The sequence below is a fragment of the Micromys minutus genome (genome assembly GCF_963924665.1).
Source record: "Micromys minutus genome assembly, chromosome: 10".
In the NCBI taxonomy this organism is placed as follows: domain Eukaryota; kingdom Metazoa; phylum Chordata; class Mammalia; order Rodentia; family Muridae; genus Micromys; species Micromys minutus.
In genome coordinates this window covers 27784340-27799753 of record NC_137979.1, presented here as the reverse complement: position 1 = coordinate 27799753, position 15414 = coordinate 27784340, and the positions used below count along the sequence as shown (strand labels likewise).

Here is a 15414-nt window from a genome sequence, read left to right as displayed (position 1 = left end):
TGTTTATTTTTATTCATTTTAAATTATGTGTGTGTGGGTATGCGCATATGCGTGCAGGTATACTTAGAGGCCAGGATCCTCTGGAGCTGGAGTTACAGGGAGGTGTGAGCTGCCTTGTTGGTGCTGAGAACCAAATCCTGGTCCTTTGCAAGAGTGGTGAGTGCTTTTTGACCATGGCAGCATTGCCCCTACCTCTATTTATATTTGTTCTTAAGATGGAGTCTTATTCTGTAACCCAGACTGGCATGGATCTCATTACGTAGCCCAATTCAACTTCTAGCTCATGGCAGGGTTCCTGCCTCCCAAGTGCTGGATCATGAATATTAGCCAACATAGCGAGGTGTCTGATAGGTACTTTTGTAATGAACCAGTAATCCTAAATATTCCCCCTGAGTTCTATGAGCTACTCCAGCAGACTAATAGAAGCTGAAAATGGGGTTGGAGGAACCCTGGCTTAAAGCCTGTAAGTCAAAAGCTCAAAGGGAACAGCCTAGGGTACTGCTAGGCGTTGAACTGGGGTAGGATAGCAGGCTGGGGGACTGAGCCTGTGGGGTTGGACCAGAGTCAGGACACAACAGAACCTGAGGATAACCATTGCAGGCAGGATTGATTGCTTAGTGTCTGTGGGAGAAAAACCCCAACATTTGGTCACAAAAGTCTCTCTTCCGGTGGTTGTTGTGTAAGAGTTGAGAAATTGGGTTTGTTTACTCCTGTACGTTGTCCCAGGCCTTCACTCTGTGTGCTGTTAAACTTATGCAACAGCCTAACCCATCACAAGACTTCTGTTTGCTCTCTCATCACACGTTAATCCTGTCAGCTTTGTAAACAAACATTTGCCGTTTTAACAATAGGGCTGATTTGCAGTCTTGTTTCCGATGGTCTCTGTGTCTGCTAAGTCCATTAGGTATAAAAACTCATCGATTTGGAGAGCAAGATGTTGTTCTAGGAGGAGAAGAAAGCATTTCAACACTAGACTAGTCCCTGTGATTTGTTTGAAAATGACAGCAAAACAAAAATAAACAAACAAACCAAAGAAATTAAACCGATAGAAGCCGTGAATAGCACCTGGGGGTGTAGCTCAGTAGGAAAACAAGTGCTTAGTTCCTGTGAGACCTGATTTCTATCCTCAGCACAAAGATATGTAGGTAAGAAGCAAAGGAAAAAGAAAGTGATGGGTAGTTTTATGTTCATAAATAAATGAAAAACTAACAATATATTCAGAAAAAGGGATGAGTACATTTTGAACCCAGTGTATCTGTCAGGGTTCTCCAGAGAAACAGAATCAATATTCTCAATATAAAACCAATACACTCCATCTATGTACCTGTTTGTCTGTCCATCATGGGACTTTTAGGGATTGGCTTATATCACCATGGAAGGCCAAGGAGTCCCCACCATTTGCCACCTGCAAGCTGAAGCCCAGGAAAACTGGTGCTGTAACTCATTCTGAGTCCAAAGGCCCGAAGACCAGAAGAGCTTGAGTACAGACAAGGAGAAGGGGGACAGTACAGCTCAAACAGAGAAAAATGTGCTCTTTCCTGGGTGTCTTGTTCCCCCTAGTGAGTTAGATAATAGTCACCTGAATGTCAGGGACTGGCTGTTGCCAGCTTTTCTTTACTTGGTCTAATGACTGAAGCTGGTTGACCAGCTAGTGGTTGTATGCGCTTTGTCAAGTTGTCATGTGAAAGAGATGAAAGGAAGAACATAGATATCCTGATGTCGAAGATCAAACATGTCCCAAGCAATGCCCCTAATCAGCAGAAGGTGGTCTGATAATATTGTCCCCTCTGTCCTTTATCCTATCCTACCTAGTGTTTAGGGGGTTAAAAGGATGGAAGAAGAGGGGTGGAGAAAGATCGAAGAAAAAGGAACTCACAAAGTAGCCAAGTCTGGCTACAAGATCCTCCTACCTGCCTTCTGGGATTAAGGGCATGTGCCACCCAGACCAGCTGACAGCTGTTTGAAGGGAAGAGGTGCTGACAAGGTGCTAGAACAGAACTTGGGTCCTCTGGAAGAGCTGCTTCATTAGAGATCACCCCCCAGGGAAAGCCTTCACCTAATAAAAGAGCCACAACACTAAGAATCCTGAAGAAGAACGTCTCTCTTCTCCCACCACTCCAGCACTTGGCTCCAAACCCAACGAGAATCCTGCCCATCCTGGACTGTTTTCTCCTTCTGGCCTCTACTTTCCCCTTCTGGCCCTTGGCAGCTCCAAGAGAGATTCATTCTATGAGTTCTGTTACTCTAAGAACTCCAACTATATACCTGAATATGTTCTTTCACATTATTATACTGTTTTGTTTTATCAAAGATTAACAATTGAAAAGGAAAATATTTCCAATCGGCTCCAGTTCGGATCAGAGTTTGGAACGACTACAGATACAGATGGTACTAGCACCGATTAACTCTGAGCCCACTGAGCCATTATTCCGACCAAATGTATCTTTCTCTCTGTGTCCCAGAAGCTGCTCTCATTAGGTACAGAAGAAAGGCTTGTAATGCCCCACATTCAGCTACGGAAAGACGAAGACCAGAGAGGCCTCCCTTCCAGAAGAGAAATAGGTCATTCTACTTGCCTGTTGCATTTAGTAAGTGCAACAGGCTGTCCTGTATCTAGAGTCTAATGTGCGTGCCTTCAATTTGGCAATAGCTTCCCCAGCCTATAGTTCTTGCAACCGGGGCTTCTCAGAAGACAGGAAATGAAGCAACCCCAGCTTGAGGCAGCCTGAAGGCTCATCTGTGGCAAGTTGGTGGCAAGGTAGCTTGAAAGGTTGATGAGGGAGGGGCAGGGGATGTGGCTTCGTGGGTAGAATGCTAGTCTAGCATGTACAGGCCTTGGGTTTGATGCCTTGCACCACAAAAGAAGGCAATGATAACAAGTGTGAAATCAATGAATTTAAAAGTTGGTTCTAACACTTAACCATGAAACTCTGAAAGTCCGCACAGTGACAAAGCCTTGCATGTCTACAAGTAGCAACCAGGACAAAGTGTCTTGCCATGGCAAGCTGAAGTGGTCTAAGAGGTCTCAGGTTTTATATGTTCAATCTGTCTTCTCTATCCTTGGAGTGATTTTGAAATGCTTTCTGAAATTATAATAAATCATGCTGGCACACCTAATATTATGCATAAGGAAAGCAAGACAATTAATGTGATATACCTTGCATTTCTATATATCAAACAGGACCTTCACATTTTAATGCTGTTTTTCCCCAGGTAGCTGTCTGTAATATCAAGAAGAAAAAAAGTATCTGATGAGTCAGAACTTTTTTTTTTTTAATTTAGAAAGAATCTCACAACTCAAGAAGTTAAACTCCAGAGAATCAAACAATCCTATTAAAAATGGGGTACAGAGCTAAACAAAAAATTCTCAACTGAGGAATATCAAATGGCTAAGAAGCATCTAAGGAACTGCTCGACATCCCTAGTCATCAGGGAAATGCAAATTAAAACAACCCTGAGATTCCACCTCACACCAGTTAGAATGACTAAGATCAAAAACTCAGATGACAGCAGATGCTGGTGAGAATGCGGAGAAAAAGAGGAACACTTCTCTACTGTTGATGGGGTTATAAGCTGATACAACCACTCTGGAAATCAGTCTGGCGGTTCCTCAGAAAATTGGACATAGTCCTACCTGAAGACCCAGTTATCCCATTTTTGGGTATATACCCCAGAATGCTCCAACATATAATAAGGACACATGCACCACAATGTTCATAGCAGCCCTATTTGTAATAGCCAAAAGCTGGAAAGAGCCCAGATGTTCTTCAGTAGATGAATGGATACAAAAATTGTGGTTTATTTACACAATGGAGTACTACTCAGCTATTAGAAACAATGACTTTATGAAATTCCTAGGAAAATGGATGCATCTAGAGAATATCATCCTGAGTGAGGTAACCCAGTCACAAAAAAGCAGACATAATATGCAGTCACTGATAATTGGATACTAGCCCCAGAAAACTCTGACTATCCCAGAAACAACTCACAGGCCATATGAAGCTTAAGAATAACAAAGGCCAAATAGTGAAAGCCTCAGTCCTTCTTAGGAAAAAAAATAAGTGTATAGCACCCTCTCAGAGTGTGGTACACCTAGACCTTAAATCATTAGTAATCCAAGAGCTAGAAATATAGCCTTCTGGAAAATTTTGGGTATTCAAAGATTATTATGTTTAATCTATACACACCAAGAAAACTGACTGTTTCCATGTTACATTCTGTTCTACATGTACTTTATTCTTATGGTAACTAGTAGGATTTCAATGCATGCTATCAAACCTCTAAAAGAATTGCCAAAATGCTTTTTAAAAAGCTGTACATGTATCTCTCTTCTTTAAATAAAGTTGTGAGAAAAAAGAAAGAAAGAAAGAATCTCATGTATCTCTCTCTGGCTGGATTCAAACACCTGAAGTAGAGGATAACCTTGAACTTTGGACCCTCCTGCCTTGGCCTCTCTGGTGCAGGGGTTTCAGGTCTGTGCCACCACACCTGCTTCATGCAGGAAAGCACTCTGCTGAGTTTGACTGAGCTTTATTTTCAGACCAAGGCATAGTTTTAAAATAAGTCACAAAAAAAATAATGCAATGATAGAGATTGGACCCAGGGCTTCACACAGGGCAGTCAGCAGTCACGCAGCTCATATAAAGAAAACAAACTAAAACCCTTTATATGTTGCTTTCCAAGACTTCCTCTTCACTGTGCTCCAACTGACCTGCTCCAACCCAGGAAATGTTCCCATGGGATGCTCATCCCATCCAGGCTTTGAGAACACCACCTTCATGGATAGACACTCTCCTCATCCCATGCAGACTCTGACGCTACCTTGAGCCACTGGTCCTGCTTCACAGCTCCTCCCCACTGCGCAGGCTCCTATGTCCTCCCTGAGCATCCCTCCCATGCAGGGATGGAGACAGGTTCTGGCACCTCTTATGCTGAGGTTCCATTAAATGACTGTCTCCTTTCTTTCCTTGGGTTTGAAGGCTCCATACTGGGCCACATCACCACACAAAAGTCCACCTCAGTTTGCTTAGCAGATAATCTTTCTTGTGTAACTGTTGTGGGTCCCAATTTGTGTTATCTGTAATTGTTTTGCCTACAATCTAGACTTACATGGTTTGAGATTTCATGACAGATTTTCTGTGTCTTTTAGTTTTATCCTAGGATTTCTTCGTTGGCTAGACTTCAAAAAGTGTTTCAGTATAAACGTATACATCTTTGAAACTGATCTTTCTAAATGAGATTAGAAAGATGGCTCAGCAGTTAAGGGCACTGACTGCTCTTCCAGAGGTCCTAAGTTCGATTCCCAGCAACCACATGGTGGCTCACAACCATCTGCAATGGGAGCTGATGCCTTCTATTGGTGTTTTGGAAGACAGTTATAGTTTGATCATATATATAAAATAAATAGTTCTTGTTTAGGAAGCGTGCGCGCGTGTGTATGTGTGTGTGTCTGTGTGTGCGTGCACACAGGTACATATACACATGTGCATAGACTCATGAGGTCAATGTTAAATGTCCCCATCTTCCTTTTTGATCTTTTGAAGTTGTATATCACTGATTTGGCTAGATTGGCTAGCCATCAAGCCCAGTAATCCTCCTGTCTCTGCCTCCACAGTGCTGGGATCATAGGTACATGTTATTGTATCTAGCTTTTTACTGTGTTTTGTTTGCCTTTATGCATAAATAAAAATTTAGCTGGCATAGAACTGTTGAATCATACTGATTTCTTGTTTAAACAGTAAACATCACTCTGTTATGCTCTGGCATGGATCTTTACTGTGCTTTAGACTGGAACCTGGCTTTACAGGAGTAGTTGTTCCTATAACGACCTGCCTATAGCCCTATAGGATTAGTTACTTAGCTTGTGAAATTCAGTCACCTCCTATCTGTGACTGTCAAATTCTAATATCTGTGAGGATAATTATTATCATAGGAATGATCCAAGTGTGAAGGTATTTTATCCCCTTTGTTAGTTCAGGTCTTGGGCATGAAAACCTTTGTGAATGACTTCTATTTTGTAAGCATGTGAGTGTGTAACACATGATAAAGCAGGCAGAGATGAAGATGGCCACTGTACGGTTTTAACCCACAAGTCAAACTGCTGCCATTAGGGAGTTCGGCTGAGTCTTCTCACAAAAGACCACCTCAGCCGAGCTTGTTGACAGTTTACCTTCCCCCATAAGAGAGGTCAGTTTGGGTCATAGCACCCTCACCAGAGTATCCAGCTGTCCCCCTCAACCAGCTGTTGGCAATTCTGCCCTAGTTCTGTACACAGAATGTGGTGTTGAGGGACAGGTTAGAGACAGGAGGACAGGACCAGGGGAGGCGGCTCCATCTGGGAAGCTGTGGCAGTGCCATTTTTCCTACCAGTTAAAGCCTTTCTATTGTGGCCTCTTGGGGATGGAACACCCAAAGTCCTATCAGTAACTTTTCACCCATTGCTTTGTAAGTAAGTCCAGTAAACTCCTTGGTTCCACAGAGTGGAAACATTGGTGAAACTGTACCTGAGTTTGTCAACAGAACCTTAGGCAGAGGGGTGATATTTCTTCTGTCTCCCTATGGAAATGAATTTGAGCAACACTTGGCTTGTAGCTGGCAGGATTCAACAAACCTGAAGATGAGTTTGGGAAGGACATTGGTGTCCTCGATTCGGGAAGTGAGACAAACAACTGAAGTTACACTGTATGAGAGAGGGTGGGGTAATTTTGAGGACATTTTGACATGGTAGGTAGTCTGTCCCTGTAGGGCTTGTAGGGGTAGTGGAAGGGTCTAAAAAATGCAGGGGCAGTGAGGCATTGAGTAAGTTAGGGACATAGGGCTGATGTCCTCAGGACTGGCCTACAACCTTGCAGGTGATTGGAGAAAAGATAGGGAGAAATGGAGGTGTTGGCAGCTATTTTTCATGGCTAAGAGGGCCAATAAGGGAAGACCCAAAGGAGACCAATAATAGAGAGTCTGTTCTGGGACCACAAAGCATGGACTCCTCGGGACAAGTCAGGTAGCAAAGATGAAGGGAGAGTAACCCACGGTGACAGAAGACATGCCTCAGACCTGACCTTTAATACAGAGAAAAGATCTATGGGGGTTTTAACAATGGTCTGGTGAGGATCTTGGTACCAGAACATTCAGCATCAGAGCTATTAGAGCTAAGCAAAGACTTTCGTTTTACTTTTTGTAGAGACAGGGTTTCTTTGTGTAGCCCCAGCTAGACTGAAACTTGCTCTGTAGGCCAAGCTGGCCTTGAACTCAGAAATCTGCCTGCCTCTGCCTCTGGAGTGCTAGGATTAAAGGTGTGTGCCACTATCACCTAGCTAAACTTTTCTTTTTAGATTTTTTTTTAAAAATTATTTTATGCATATGAGTGTTTTGGTCTTCATATATGTCTGTTCACCACAAGCATTCCTAGTGCCTAAGGAGGTGCCCTGGAGCCATGGTGGATATCCATGTGGGTGATAGGGATTGAGATTAGGCCCTTTGCAAGAACAAGAGCCTTTAACCACTCAGCCAACTCTTGAGACCTGTCTAAGAAAGACTTTCACAGGAGCCAGGAAGGAGCCCCTTGGGGCATGGAGGCACATTGTATCAGTTTGGTGTTGCAGAAGCAAGAGTGGAGGAATATAGCCACACTTCCCTCTTTGTGACAAAGGCTACAAGGTAAGCCTTAATGGATCTGCTCATATGAGCTATCGGGGACACATGGTTATCTCTAGCTTAGGTGATCCTGAAAGCAAGAGACAGGCAGACACTGCTGAAGGAACTAGCTGGGTATTCAGGACTTGTTATCTGATGCCCAATTCATATGCCCAGACAAGATTGTGTTTATGGAAGACATAAGAAAGAAACCAATTTAGCAAAGACTTGACACTGGTAAAGAACATGGATGGCAGTGCTAAGCCCCTTAGTAGGGCAGGACATTTATAAAGCAAGATACACTTCCTTCTGGCAGAAGGTTGTGCAAGGGCTGGAGGTGGTTTGCCCAGCTAGGGCTTCCCCGAGCATTGAGGTGTGGATAGAGTGACAGCAGCTGTGGTTACAGCCACATGTTGACCCCAGGGTCTCTTGGACCCAAGAAACCAGTGACAGCAAAGCCTAGTTCTTCCTGACTCTGGGAGGGCCCCAGCAGCTTCAGCCAGTCTCATTGAGTTCATCAGAGTGGAAGACGTACACAGGAAGTTCCCAAGGAAGAGCTCCAGGATGGAGATGTGAATGGCTTGCAGAGAATGACTGGAGATCATGGAGAGCTTCCGTGCAACTGTATCCAACACTTATCTGGGGGGGAACCAATGGCTATAAATGGAGGGCATCCTCTTTCTGTGCAGTGCTATATTAGACCTCCCTGATGTTTGAATTCTGTATCTCTTTTAGTTTCAAATTCTGTGATCACTTGACACTTGTTTGCAGCAGATGGCAACAGGACATTCAGAGTGCTAGGTTATCCTTATAACCCGCTCTTTATGATGGGATAGTGGCTTCATTGTTCTGCCCATCCTCTGTATAGAGGTTTCACTACATCGAGATAGCATGATGCTAACCTTTCAGTGGGTCATGGGACCCTTTGAGTAACGGTGAATTAGAAGCCTGTTTATTTTCCAAGAACTACAATAAAAAAATCAGTAGAATAAAATTTTGTTTTTCGTTGTTCGTTTTTGTTTTGTTTCGTTTTTGAGACAGGGTTTCTCTGTGTAGCCCTCACTGCCCCAGCGCCCTGTAGACCAGACTAGCCTCAGACTCAGATATCTGCCTACCTCTCTGCCTCCCTAGTGCTGGGATTTAAAGGCTTGTGCCTCCATGCCCAGAGAAGTGTCCATGTTTTAAGACGTCAAATCTGTTGCTTCCTATGATGGTGTGTCATCTGTAGAGTGTCAGACTGTAGAACTGTAAACCACGGACTTTAGATTTTCTCTACAAAGCAATGTTTGTCAGCCATTCAGTTTCTCTTTCTCAATCACTGGATGTTCCCAAAAGCTCAGCCTAGTTAAAGCAAAAGTCACTGCTTCTTCCCCTCGTGACTTTTTCTTCCTCTCAATCCAGTAGCTGCTCCTGCACCGTCCCTTAGCCCGATGTGTTGCCAGGGGTCAATACTTCCCTCTTCTCTTTACCACCACCCCTGGGACTCGTTCCTTCCCCAGCATTATCCTAACCCAGCCTCTTCTTACTGTGGACACAAAACGCTGCTGCTGACGCGGGTGTCCTCATCCTCCTGGCCTTGTCCTTCTGCCTTCCCTCGTCTCTCAAATAGAGACTCAGAGCTATTCTGTGGCTGGAGTCTCCAAACCCTCTTGGAAGCACACTGTATCCATAAAACTGCTTAAGCATAAATCTCTGGCATATTTATACATATCGTAGGCATGTACCTGGATAACTAAATATATATAATATAAAAATAGATACAAATATATATTAATAGGAAATTAAAAGGAAATAAAAAGTGAACTCCCTTCCTCCCCAGTACTGGAGAGTAAACCCAGGCCCGTAATAATCTAAGCTAGCATTCTACAACCTAACTATATATTCACCTTGGTTTTTCACTTAACATTTTTAGTTTTTAAAACTCAAAACTTGTTTGTTCTCCTTATAATGGAAAAGCATCTGCTATTTTCAAAACATAGTGGCCTACCAATTTGTGAGGCAGTAATTCACATATACACTTCTAATTTCAGGTTATTTTTAAAAATAGATTTTAACTGCCACCATAGCCTAAAAGAATAGATAGTCTTAGTTACAATTGCCAAATGCACCCTAAGTGCATTACTGAATCCCCAACCTTGAATTCCTTACAATAGTCACTCAAGGTCTTACTGTACTCAGCCAACAGTGAGCCCAGCATGTACGCCTGTAATTCCAGGACCCAGGGCTGTTGTTCTGTTGCTTTGATTGGCAGTGCTGAATTAGAGCCTAGGTAAGCATTTGTCTGCTGAGCTATACCCTCAGTCCTTCCAACCTTCAGTTCGCAGCAATGAGGAAAAAAAAATAAAAGAGTGGAGGATCATTATGGTGTCATTGGCAGCCGTGATCACAGAAACATCTATTCCCAGAGGCAACTCCAGTTACTGTTCAGTAACACGGGAACCCCTCTTCAAAGCAATGGAGATCACAGAATCTTCTGGCTGGTTCAGGTTCATGACATCATGTAGGCAGCGATCCTCTTCTGCCCATTCTCTGAACCTCCTGCTCCACCTTCCTCAGTAAGATCCCTTCAGTGAATTCTGCCTGTCCTTAAACAAGCTTGGCTTAGTTTCTGTTCCTTGTGGCTAAGCAAGGACTAACTGCATTTCCACTGTGACTGACACAGTGACATAGTGTTAGTGTGTCATACAATTGAACTAAAATTGAACACAATAACAAAGGAATCCATGAAAGAATTCATACCCATATAGTGGTTTATCAAAACACAGGGACTATATAAATATTGTACTTCATGGTGAAGGTCCGAAGCCTTTTCTTTAGAAGAAGGAACAAGGGCCCCCTCTGGCAGCACATATACTAAAGTTGGAACAAGACAGAGATTATCACAGCTTCTGTGTAAGGATGACATACACGTTTGTGAAGCATTCGATATTTTAAAGCTAGGTGTAGTTATCCATCAGTCAGGGGTAACTAGATGAAAAAAAAAAAAGGAATGAATACAAGTTATTCAAAGAAGAAAAAAAAGCTATAACTTCCTATGTTTGTAGATGACATGGGCTCATCTTTACATAGACAAGCCTAAGGTATCCACTAAAAATCTAGAATAAGTTCAGCAAAGCTACACAAGAGACTACACAAGCTACTTTTAACTTTTTTCTGTTTTAGAGACAGGGTCTTGCTCTGTAGCTCAGGCTAGCCTTGAACTCTCAATTCTCCTGCTTTGGCATCTAAAATGCTGGGATCATGTGGTATCGTGTTCTGTTTCTCTTCTGGTGGAATGCCCAGTCACTGCTGTTACACTGACTAGGAGAAGGCAGGGAGATGGGGAATCCACAGTCTGAGTTTCCCCTCATGTATGTATGTATGTGTATGTATATATATGATATAATTTATATATTATTTTATTTTTATAATATATTTACATATAGTTTATAGAATATTCTACATTATTATATATATGCTATATATTCATATATCATTTGTTTATATATAAATTCCATACATGTATGCATATGTATATATAATGTGTATGTATAGATATAAATATAGAGATAGAAAGATATAGATATAGATGCACACATACACAGATACATTTATTTACAGATTGTGGTCCAGCCAAATTACAATACAATATATCTAAGTTATCCGGGAAAGCTCTCTGTGACTCTTTTCAGTCCCCTCATAAATAAATAAATGAATAAATAAATAAATAAATAAATAAACATTTTATATATGTTGAGTATTATGTTACTGTCTTCAGACACACCAGAAGAGGGCATCAGACCCCATTACATACGGTTGTGAGCCACTATATGATTTCTGGGAATTGAACTTAGGAACTCTGGAAGAGAAGTCAGTGCTCTTAACCTATGAGTCATTTTTCTACTACTGTTCTGTCCTGTCTTCTATACCGTGGATTAGTTAACTTGTTAACTTGATGCAAATGGAATTATAACAGCATGTACATACTTGCTTGTGTCTGGCTTCTTGGATTTAATTTGATGTTTTTTTCGATTCAGCTTCATTGTTATAATTCACTCCTCTTCATTGTACGCCATTTTTTAAAACTCAGTCTCATTGTGTTGGCCTTTAGGTGAAGGATATTACGAATAAACCTAAATGCATGTTCAACCACTGAGCTACATCCCAAAACATTCTTGTAGGTATTTCTTTCTTTCTTTTTTTCTTAGGTGTACTTATTTTACTTTTTATGTATGAGTGTTTTGCCAGCACGTATTTATGTGTATTGTGTGTGTGTCTGGTGGCAGGGGAGATCAGAAGAGGGGCTAAAAGAGTTTAAAAATATTTGATTATTTTTAAAATTATGTCTGTGCATGTATATGTATATGCCCACAGAGGCCAAAGACATTGGATTCCCCAGAGTTGGAGTTACAGGTGGTTGTGAACCACTTGACATGGTTGCTGAGAACTGCATTTGAGACTTCTGCAACAGCACTATAAACTCCAAATAGAAGTTCTAAGTCATACAGACTACACCTATGAAGCCGTCTCTCCAGGCATCTCCTTTTGTGTGTGAGAGAGAGGGTCTTAGATAGCCAAGGCTAGTGTTGAACTCACTATGTAGTTAAGGGTGATCTTGAACATCTGGTCCTCATGCTAGTTATAGGATTACCCCCATTCAGCACCATGCCTGGACTTATGCAGTGTTGGAACTCAGACCCAGGGTTTCATGTATGCTGTACAAGCACTCTATCAATTGAATTACATTTTGTGATTCAACCTATACTTTTCTGACCTCTGATCATTTGATGCTTTCAAACTTTCTCCATTCTTGAAAGAAGTACCAGACATCCTGGAGCATCCTGATAAGGTAGTCCAGTGATTTTTGTTAGCAAGTAAACCAGCTACTTTTTAGAAAAAGCAATTACATCCTCTATTGCTACTTCTATTCTATTCATCAACAACTGTGGTGGCTTCCAGAAATTTAGAAAGAGAAGAATAGTGTACTGGCTGGTTTTGTGTCAATTTGACCCAAGCTAGAGTCATCACAGAGAAAGGAGCCTCAGCTGAGGAAATGCCTCCATGAGATCCAGCTGTAAGGCATTTTCTCAACTAGTGATCAAGGGGGAGGGCCCAGCCCATTGTGGGTGGTGCCATCCCTGGGATGGTAGACCTGGGTTCTATGAGAAAGCAGAATGAACAAACCAGGAAGCAAGCAAGTAAGTAACATCCCTCCAAGGCCTCTGCATCAGCGCCTGCTTGACCTGCTTGGGTTCCAGTCCTGACTTCCTTTGGTGATGAACAGCAATGTGGAAGTGTAAGCTGAATAAACCCTTTCCTTCCCCAACTTGCTTCTTGGTCATGATGTTTGTTCAGGAATAGAAACCCTGATTAAGACAAATAGCATTTGTGATTAGAAAAGCTGAGTCACCCAAATTTGACTCAAAACAGGGTCCTCTTATGTTGCATAGGCTGGCCTTGAACTCTTGATCCTTCTGTCTCAGTCTGCTGAGTGCCAGGTTTACAGGTGTGCACCATCACCCTCATCTCCAGGAACTTTTTTAAAGGAGGAAAAATATCTGCACCTGCACCTTAAAGGAGAAACACAAGAGTGACAGAAATGTTCATCTTTACTTAGTTTAAATTTCAATTTCATGGTGTAAAAGGAAGTTATTTTAATTTTAGCATATAAGAGGTCATGTCATCCTCAAAACTAACATTTTATCTACAATTTCTTTTGCTGGGAAGAGATACTTTCATCTTTCTTTATGGTGCTTCTGATGGATTGACCAGGTATGGCTCCCACATATTTATGTGTTTAAATGCTTGGCAGACAAGAAGGGGCAAGATTAGGAAGTGTGGCCTTGTTGGAGAAATTGTGTCACTGCTGGGGAGGACTCTGAGGTTTTCTATGGTCAAGCTCTGCCCAGTGTTGGGGGTGGTTCTGATGCTTTGATTGGGAATTTGCTTGTGACTGCTGAAGGTCCTGTTGCCCGATTGGTTCTTGATCAATCAATAAAGATGCCAGAAGCTAATGACTGGGTGGAAATGGCATGACTTTCAGGTTCCCACAGGTAGGCTAGGAGAAGCAGGAGGAGGAGGAAAGGGAATTATCCATGCTTCAGAGGGAGAGAGAGTCAGCAGCCATGTGAGATCTCGGGTGGAGTGGCCATTGGCTGCTTTCCCAGGCGGGAGATTAGAAACGAAACTAAGCCGAGAGCACATGTAGGGTGTTGAGCAAGACGGTAACTAAGCAACTAAGCTAAGGGCAGATAAAGTGTTGAGCAAGGAGTAAGAAAAGGCATGCTAGCCACAGGAGGCAGAAAATCCCAGCCACTGAACCACATTAGTCAAGGGAGGCTTAGAAGAGCAGAGCCGCTAAGCCATAAGGCAGGTAAAAATTGAGCTGTGTGTGTGTGTGTGTGTGTGTGTGTGTGTGTGTGTGTGTCTTTCATCTGAAGAGCCAAGGGAAACAGGGTGGTGGCTAGTAACATGGTCTGCCCAGAGCTTAAGTGGGGTAGTAGAAACTACATGCTACATCCTATGCTCGAGTTCTGCCCAGTGTGGGATCCAGTTCTCCTAGTTGCCTTCAGATCAAGATGCAGATGTTTTGGCTCCTCCAGCACCAAGTCTGTCTGCATGATGTCATGCTTCCCACCATGATGATAATGGACTGAAATTCTAAGCCAGCCCCCAATTACTTGCTCTCCTTAATAAGAGCTGCCTTGGTCATGGTGTCTCTTCATAGCAATGGAGTTCTAAGACAGTGTTGAAAGCCTTCAAGGTCCTAATTAATCTGACCTATGTGATCTTCACTTCCATATGCCCACATAGAGACCATGCTTAACCCAGATCTGCTGGGTTAGCTTCTCTGTGGAGAGGAGACCTTGCAGGGTACAACTAAGGACAAAGAAAATGATAAGGACAAGGGCTAGGGAGCATCATGGGAAGCAACATTGGAACCTTGGCTTTTGGTATCTCAGCTGCCTTCAGATATTTGTTGCAATCTCTGCCAATCTTGTCTTATCTTTGGTTTCGCCAGTTTCTCTAATTTTTTATCTGGATTCATCATCTGCTCTTTCCTCTCTTGGAGGATTTCCCATGCATAATGAGTAATGAGTCAGTAATTACGTTCTATGAGGTCCATTTGCAAGCCTCCTACCCCGCTCTGGCTCTCATGCAGACTTGCAGAAACTGGGTAGCTGTTTTCTCCGGGTCTGAGCATCACTTTTCTCCCAAACCTGTGACAGAGAGGTGATTGAAGATTGTTCCCATAAATAGCATACATTTCTTCACCTTCTGGTGCTTCAGCTTGTCCTCTTGAGACAGAGTCCAGCTGGCTGGATATGAAGGCTTATGCCAGGTGGGTCTCACCAGGCACTTTTGTCAACCTTGGAGGCTGATACTATTGACTGCAGGAAGGAGTTGTGTTAGTAACTGAACATTTTAATTAATTTATTTTTATATCTCGGTGTGTGTGGTGAAGGGCTTGTGAGCTTTTCTATGGGCTGTATATGCAACAGAACGCAGTTCTGATTACTTGTCACATATTTAATTGGAAAATGTCTTTGATCCTGGGTATGCTTTATTATATCTGGGCAAGAAAAAAAAAACCACTTGTTACCATTTGAATTTGTTGCTAGAATCTAGGGGAAGTCTCTGGCAAACCTATGAAATAAATATAAGGCACAACTGAAGCTCTAACCTAGTTGCACTGAGTCCTAACAGCAAAGTCACTTATAATAGAAATCCATATCCATGCCTATAAAAACCATAGAATTAAGGGTGGTGAATAGTTACTGTAGTTACATCAGGAAGGCAGCTCTG

General features: G+C 42.4%; 1 protein-coding gene across 1 annotated transcript in view; it reads right to left on the bottom strand.

Moving 5' to 3' along the window:
• The window catches only part of LOC308426474 (ATP synthase membrane subunit K, mitochondrial-like), a 316992-nt gene extending 310841 nt beyond the window's left edge, over window positions 1–6151 (bottom strand). Inside the window, exon 1 of the mRNA XM_080924245.1 lies at window positions 6141–6151. The gene's annotated coding sequence lies outside the window, so the exon portion shown is untranslated. The remainder of the gene's footprint in view (window positions 1–6140) is intronic.
• Window positions 6152–15414: the final 9263 nt, after the last annotated feature.